The sequence below is a fragment of the Canis lupus genome, chromosome 6 (genome assembly GCF_003254725.2).
Source record: "Canis lupus dingo isolate Sandy chromosome 6, ASM325472v2, whole genome shotgun sequence".
In the NCBI taxonomy this organism is placed as follows: Eukaryota; Metazoa; Chordata; class Mammalia; order Carnivora; family Canidae; genus Canis; species Canis lupus.
Genome location: NC_064248.1, coordinates 33,111,396 through 33,120,174, shown reverse-complemented (window position 1 = coordinate 33,120,174; position 8,779 = coordinate 33,111,396).

Sequence of the window (8,779 nt, the reverse complement as noted above, 5' to 3'; positions counted from 1 at the left end):
AGGCATCCTTCCGCTGCTCCAAGCTCTGCTCCTTAATACCTGGGTTGTCCTGAGCAAGTTACTTTACCTGCTTGGCCCTGGCTTTCACATCTGTGAAATGGGGACAATTACAATAGTACCTACCTTATGAGATTGTTCTTCTTTCTTTTTTTTTTTTTTTTAAGATTTTATTTATCCATTCACGAGAGAGAGAGAGAGAGAGGCAGAGACACAGGCAGAAGGAGAAGCAGGCTCCACGCAGGGAGCCCGATGTGGGACTCGATCCCGGGTCTCCAGGATCACACCCTGGGCCAAAGGCAGGCATTAAATCACTGAGCCACCCAGGGAATCCCCTCACGAGATTGTTCTAAGGAGCAAACAAGTCTACGCAAAAAGTGCTTTGAACAGGGCCTGGCACATAGAAAGTGCTTGAACATATCTGTTGTTGCTGCTGCTGTTGTAAATTAGGGTTTTTTGGTTATAAGCAGCACACAATTTTACTTTGACTATCTTCGAATAGACATTTGTTGAAAGGAGAGAGGATAGATGAGACAATCAAAGGGAAAGGCAAACAAGTCAGACCTCGGCCAGGGATAAGAGCAGCCTTGGGGATCCAGCACACAGAGTCAGACAGTCTCTCCAGGCACAGCTGCTGGGCAAGTAGGCTCCAAGATTCAGATTCCAAGATCTAGCTTCAGCACACCCTTCCCCTGTGATACTTTGATGGACAATCTCAACCACGCTGCAAATACCTGGGAGAGAACAGTTCTTTGAAGGGATTCAAGAGCTGTGGTTGGAAGATGAGTCCAGAGTTCACTCTGGGAGCCCCTAACCCATCCAACATCTTTGTTGAGTTGGAGACCAAGACCTTCCCTGTGGGTGGAAGTGCCCCTGAGCCTGTGCACATGGTTTGACAAACATAGTGGTGGGGGGTGCTCCTAGCTCCGGTCCTTGTGCAGTGTGGAACCTGCTTAACCATCCGTGGCTACCCTATACCCTCTGCCAGGCCATAGAGAAAGAGAGTGAGAGAAGGATACCATGTGGCCAGGACTGAGCCCTGGAGCTGCCACAGTCCTTGGAGCGGCCTGGGCTCCACTGATTCTCCGGAGGAAGTCAGGCTGGAGAGAAAAATAAGAATAAATTCAACTTGCAGAGAAAAACAGAGCCAAGAGCCTCCGGAAATGCAAATCTGGTCTGCATTTCTGATGGCTTTCCATTTCTGGACCCTCCTGAGGCCTTTAGGTTCTGCAAGACGCTCCATATCCTTATAGTAAGCCCTCTCTTTCTGCTTAAGCTAGCTGCATTCCAGCCCCAGCAGACTCCTAACAAAGGAGGAAGCATTTGGTTACAGCGATCATTCTCCAGGGTGTCAGGGAGACTCTTGCCCAACACCCCTGGGAGGTGAGATTCAGACTACCCCCCGGGGTACAAAGGGGAGTGGGGTGTGGTGGAGCTAGTGTCCCTGGAGGTCGTGATGAAAAACGACATTTGGTTCTCTGCAGATGATGGATGAGAATTTAGCTACCTCCACCCCCTACACCGTAGCTATTCTAGGCAAACAGCTCTGGCGGCAGGGAGAGTAGCTTCCACAAGGAGAAGCCTCCGGGGGTATATTAAACAAAATGTCTTTGGTCCCCCCCCCCCCACAAAGAAGAGTCCTGCTAGACAGTCTGACACCACCAGGCCTTTCCCATTTTTTTCTGGGTCACAGAGCCCAGGATGATGAGTCTACACCAAGTATCAGGGCAAACATGGCATTGTCTCCCTCTCCCTATAAAACATCCGGGCATGTGGGGATAGGGTTATTTTATATCAGGTCCGCTATTTCACAGTACTGATTGATCTCCTCTGCAAATATAGGGTAACCTTGTGTAAATCTAAATGTCCCGTCTGGGTCACAGTAACCTCAGCAATAACATGACGGGGATGACGTCAGTGGTTGCCATCCCTGTGTCACATACTGTGTAGATAACCGTTGGCTGTTTCCACTCCCCTTCTTCTAGCTCCTTTTGGAGGAGTTCATGTGGTCCTTGGCTATCCCCCTCTCTCCTCCCCCATGTGACTCAGGCTGGCCAGGGTAGCCCAGTTCCCGGGCCGCTGGATTGACTCACTGCATAGGCATGTAAACCATGCTGGACCAATCAGAATCTTCCCTAGGATTTTTTTTTTAGTTAAAGATTGTATTTATTTTATTTTATTTTACTTTACTTTTTAAAGATTTTATCTATTTATTCATGAGAGACACGGGGGCTGGAGGTAGAGACACAGGCAGAGGGAGAAGCAGGCTCCATGCAGGGAGCCAGATGTGGGACTTGATCCCAGGACTCCAGGATCACGCCCTGGGCTGAAGACAGGTGCTAAACTGCTGAGCCACCCAGGGATCCCTGTATTTATTTTAAACGTAAATTCTACACCCAATGTGGGGCTCTAACTTATGACCCTGAGATCAAGAGTCTCATGCTCTTTCGACTGAGCCAGCCAGGCACCCCTTCTCTACGATTGATCTGATCCATAGATGTTGGAAGGCAAAAGTTCTCCTTCTTCTTCTTCTTCTTCTTCTTCTTCTTCTTCTTCTTCTTCTTCTTCTTCTTCTTCTTCTTCTTCTTCTTCTTCAAGATTTTATTTATTCATTCATGAGAGACACAGAGAGAGGCAAAGACACAGGCAGAGGGAGAAGCAGGCTCCCTGTGGGGAGTCTGATGCAGAACTCAATCCCAGAACCCCAGGATCACGCCCTGAGTCAAAGACAGATGCTCGACCGCTGAGCCACCCAGGTGGTCCCAAAAGTTCTCCTTCTGATGGGCTGCTGCCCTGGGAATCTAAAGCTACCCAGGTCATTTTTTCTGCTACATGGAGAGAATATCCTTGCAAAATGAAGCCAGGCAGCAATTTACAGAACAGAGAAAGAGAGAGAGAGAGAGAGAGAGAGAGAGAGAGAGAGAGAGAGAGAGAGAAAGTTCTTACCCACCTCTAAAATTCCCTGTGACTTTCACCCATCAGTTTACCTTCTAGCTAAGCATTTTGAGTCTGGGTTCACACTCATAAGGAGAAAGTCACATGTTGTGGGGACTCTGGTTTATGTGATTTTGGAGGGGTTCTCCTTAAGAAAAAAATTTTAGGGGTACCTGGCTGGCTCAGTCAGTAGAGCATGCAACTCTTGAACTCATGGTCGTGAGTTCAAGCCCCACATTGGATGTAGAAGTTACTTAAAAAAGAAGAAGAAACAAAGAAAAAGGAAAAAGAAAAAACCAGTTTGATTATGACTATAAAACTGCTAGGAAACAAACAGCAGGCCAGACTTGCTTGCTGACCTTTGATCTAATATATGAATTATGAGTACAATGCCTAAAAGAAACAAAAAAAAAATTACTAGGGCACCTTCCAGGGCTTAGGAAGAGATAAACAAGTGCCTCAAAAGTTCTGCTTCATGACCCTCACATTAAGGCACCTCGGTGTGCACCCCCTTAGAATCAGTCCCTTCTTTTGTTTGTATCTATCACTTTTTCTCCTTGATGATGACCCAGCTTAAGTGTGAGCATTGCCTCATCACTACATTAGTCTCTGTCTACAAGGCACCCCAGAGCTGGCAAATGGTTGAGAATATTTATACTCTTTCTCTTTTAACTGTATATATATATTTTTTTATTTTAAGATTTTATTTATTTATTCATGAGAGACACACAGAGAGAGGCAGAGACACAGGTAGAGGGAGAAGCAGGCTCCAGGCAGGGAGCCCAACGTGGGTCTGGATCCCGGGTCTCCAAGATCACGTCCTGGGCTGAAGGGGGCGCTAAACCGCTGAGCCACCCGGGCTGCCCAAACTGTATATATAATTTTAAAAAATCATATATTTATATATTTTAAACTATATATATATAATCATATATAAAATCAATCTTGCCTTTACTCTCTGTTCTCTCCTTCAGAAACCAATTTAGTAGTTCCATGCACTCAATTCCGCTCCCAGTACCAACACAGATAAACTTAATAATAAGTGTGAGGCACTGTGTTTAAAGCCTCAAAGAAAAAAAAAAAAAAGCCTCAAAGACATTTTTTTTTTTAAGATTTTATTTATTTCTTCGAGGGAGAGGCAGAGACACAGGCAGAGGGAGAAGCAGGTTCCCTGCGAAGAGCCTGATGTAGGACTCGATCCCAGGACCCCGGGATCACGCCCCAAGCCAAAGGCAGATGCTCAACCAGTGAGCCCCACAGGGGTCCTGGAGTTTCTGGGTTCTTGAGGACCAGATACAGTTTCTGGATTAGCCATGCCTGAAGGACACCCCACCTTTTGGGCTCTTTGCTATGCGAAATGATACATTTTTCTTATGGTTAATATAAATTTGTTCCTCCCAGCCAAAAACATCTGACTGAGTCGCAAGTAGATATTTATCTTCATTTTACATTTGAGAAAGCTGAACTCAAAGATGTTATGTAACGCAAATGAGTCACTCGGGTAGTAAGTGGCAGATCTGGGTCTGTCTGACTTCCATGCTAATGCCTTCCATCATGCCAGGGCGAGGATTAGCTTGAGCATCCACGTCCAAATACCCCATATCTGCAATACAACTAATGACAACATCAATAACAACAATAATGGTAGCTAATACTTGTTGGACTTCTATGTGGCATTCTCAGTGATTCATCTTTGTAAATTGTTACCTTTTAAAAAGATCTTATTTATTTATTTGAGAGAGAGAGAGAGTACGAGAGAGCACAAGCAGGGGGAGCAGCAGAGGGAGAAGGAGAAGCAGACTCCCCGCTGAACAGGGAGCCCAATGCGGGACTCGATCCCAGGACCTCAGGATCACAACCTGAGCCGAAGGCAGAGGCTTAACCGACTGAGCCATCCAGGTGCCCCGGGCATTATTTTTCTATATCCATTTATTTCTTGGGTTTATTTTGCTTGTTGGCTAGCTTTTTCCAGTTTGCTTTTGTATCTGCAATGCCACCCACTTCCTTATGCTAGGACTTTAAATGAATTACATTCTTGGAACATTCACCTCCCTTCTTCCCTCTCTTGTCTGAAGCTCAAGTAAACCCAGCTGGCAATAGGTTCATCTCCTACTTGTTTCTTCCTGCCCATCATGAACTTCGGAGCTGAAAGCAGTTCCCAGTGCACAGCCAGTGTCCAAAGGATGCTTACCACGGGCCCGGCACCATTCTGAGTGCTTGACATAAGCTTCTAGAAACAACCTCTGAAATAAGGTCTATTATTATCATCCACCCTTTAGGGATGAAAAAAACTGAGAGATTCAGTAATTTACCAAGGTCACACAGCAATACAAAACAAAGATTTGAATGTAGAAAGTCTGATTCACCACTCATTATGGTGGACCTGGCGCTGCACCACCAGGGGAGAAAGGGCAATCTCTGTGGCATCAGGGAGTTTTTGAAATATTAAAGCACGCCGCCACCTCTACCTCTGGGCCAATCCTGTGTTTATTAAAGATCCCATCAAGCGAAGAATTGTATCCACTCAGACCTGACCTTTCTCAAGCGGGCCCAGGCCCTTTCTGCCGAGCCTGACTTCCTCAGCTTAAAATGCTCTTTGCAGGAGTGCCCGGGTGGTTTGGTCAGTTGAGTGTCTGACTCTTAATTTCAGCTCAGGTCTTGATCTCAAGGTCAAGAGTTCAAGCCCCGTGTCGGGCTCCATGCTGGCTGTGGAGCCTGCTTAAGATTCCCTCTCTCTCTCTCTCTCTCTCTCTCTCTGCCCCTCCCTCTGCTCACATGCATGCTTTCTCTCTAAAAAAAAAATTAAAAAATAAAAATAGATTGGGGCACCCGGGTGGCTCAGTGGTTGAGCATCTGGCTTTGGCTCAGGTCATGATCTCGGGGTCCTGGGATCGAGTCCCACATTGGGCTCCCTGCAGGGAACCTGCTTCTCCCTCTGCCTGTGTCTCTGCCTCTCTGTGTGTGTCTCTCATGAATAAATAAATAAAATTTTTAAAAATAAATTTTCAGGGAGGTGGGTGGGGGGTGGGGGTGACTGGGTGACGGGCACTGAGGGGGGCACTTGATGGGATGAGCACTGGGTGTTATTCTATATGTTGGCAAATTGAACACCAGTAAAAAATAAATTTACAAAAAAAATAAAAATAAATTTTAAAAAATAGATCAATGTTTGTAAAAGCCCAATCATTTCTAGGAGAGCCACCATGCAGGTAATGAGTGGGGTTTATAGCATTTTACCTATCACCAAGTCGGGGTACTAAAAGAGACAGTTTTCCAGATGATTGCTGGGCAGGTGTTTGGGTTGGCAGTACCTCTAACTCCCATTTACTAATAAACCAGAGCAGTGCCCCAGTGGACTATTTCCAGAGAGAATGAATCCTTCCTTTGTGTGGCTAAGGCCCTTCACCAATCTTGGACACCTCTTAGAATGTTCCTGGGAATTAGTAAGCAACCCACCAAGACTCCAGTCACCGCTGTCAAACTCATGTGTCCTCAATCCCACTAAGCTCCTAACCACAGCTCCCAGCAATGTGATGTGTATGATCAAATCTAAATCCCCGTGACTATGCTTCGGAGATTTCTCTCATGACCACACCTTACAGACGACTGGCCCATTCTTGCCAATAACCCCAACGATGGTGAGGATGATAAAACAACTCACATTTGCTGATGCTTATTCTGTGCCAGGCACTGTCAGAGTCTCAATAAGACTATCTTGGGCTTGGGGTGCCTGGCTGGTTTGTCAGCAGAACATGCCACTCTGGATCTTGGGGTCGTGGGTCTGAGCCCCACATTGGAGATAGAGATTATTTAGAAAAAAAAAAAAAAAAAAAGACTTTCATAGGCCCTTCCTTATTAAAAAAAAAAAAAATATATATATATATATATATATATATATATATATATATATTTGTAACTGTATTGGTACAAAGGGAAAACGGAGGCAGGTAGGATTATGTTCATTTTTTTCTTGTTATTAAAATCAATTAAAATAGTTCCATGGGTCCCTGAAAGTATCAGAGCACCTAGGCCCAAAGCCTGTGGCGCCTATTGGAGAATCAGCCCTGGACACTGTCTTAAACATAGTCTCATTTATTTTTTTTTAAGATTTTATTTATTTATTCATTCATGAAAGACACACACAGAGAGGCAGAGACACAGGCAGAGGGAGGAGCAGGCTCCATGCCGGGAGCCCGATATGGGACTCGATCCCAGGTCTCCAGGATCTCGCCCTGGGCCGAAGGCAGGTGCTAAACTGCTGAGCCACCCAGGGATCCCACATAGTCTCATTTAATTGTCACTTTAGCCACCTGGGGCAGGGACAGGATGGAGCATCTTGTATGTCTAGGATTCCTTCCTAATGATTTGGCATGATTTTAAAGTCATATCATTTACCACCATATCTGACCCAAATTGGCAAATATTTCTATTTCCCAAAGACACAATGTAGCAGGAGCCATCACACCATATTCCATATCTTGAGCCTTACACTCCTAGTCATTTTGGAAATTTTAAGATTCCTGATGCATTTAACATTCGAGAGGAAGGGGTTCTAAATTATTTCACATTGGGTGTACCAAGGGGCGCCTGGGTGGCTCAGTCAGTTGGGTGTCTGCCTTCAGCTCAGGCCATGATCCTGGAATCCTGGGATTGAGCCCTGTGTCAGGCTCCCTGCTCAGCAGGGAGTCTACTTCTCTTTCTCCCTCTGCTCCTCCCCTGGCTCATGCTCTCTCTCTCTCACACACTTGATTGCTCTCTCTCTCATATAAATAAATAAAGTCTTGTTTAAAAAATTGGGTGTACCAAGCAAGTTTCAGTAATATTTGGTCTATTGCACTACTTCAAATTCTCAGAATTCCAACAGTATCGTATTGTTATGCCCATTTTAGAGATGGGGCTACAGAGGGTACCCAAGACTGTCTGATGGCAGATGGCAAGATCTCAACCATACCTTATCCCCCCCTTTTTTTTAAATTAAAGATTTTATTTATTCATGAGAGAGAGAGAGAGAGAGACGGGCAGAGGGAGAAGCAGGCTCCATGCAGGGAGCCCGACGTGGGACTCGACCCTGGGACTCCAGGATCACGCCCCAGGCCGAAGGCAGGTGCTAAACCGCTGAGCCACCCAGGGATCCCTTATCCCCTTTTTCTAAGTCTTTTCTTTCTTTTCTTTTCTTTCTTTTTTTTTTTTTTAAGATTTTATCTACTTATTCATGAGAGACACAGACAGAGAGAGAGGCAGAGACACAGGCAGAGGGAGAAGCAGGCTCCATGCAGGGAGCCTGATGTGGGACTCGATCCCAGGACCCCAGGATCATGCCCTGGGCTGAAAGCAGACATTCAACTGCTAAGCCACCCAGGCTCACCCAGGACACCCAGGTGTCCCTATCTTTTTTTCTTTTTCTTTTTTTTTTTTTTTGAGGGCTTTGCATGTATGAACAACACCTCTGGGAAATGGGGGCTATTATTACCCTCATTTTGCAGGTGAGGGAACCGTGGTCTTCAGGGGTTAGGTGGCTTGTCCCTGATCACACAGGTGATAAGTGGCAGAAGTGAGATTTTTTTTTTAATTTTTAAAAATTTTTATTTATTTATGATAGGCACACAGTGAGAGAGAGAGGCAGAGACACAGGCAGAGGGAGAAGCAGGCTCCATGCACCAGGAGCCCGATGTGGGATTTGATCCCGGGTCTCCAGGATCGTGCCCTGGGCCAAAGGCAGGCGCTAAACTGCTGCGCCACCCAGGGATCCCCAGAACTGAGATTAACCTTATGTTTCCCAGTCCAGAGCCTGACTCTTATCCAGTGTACTTTACTCACCTAATAGCTCTAAAATTGCAAAGGGTGGGGT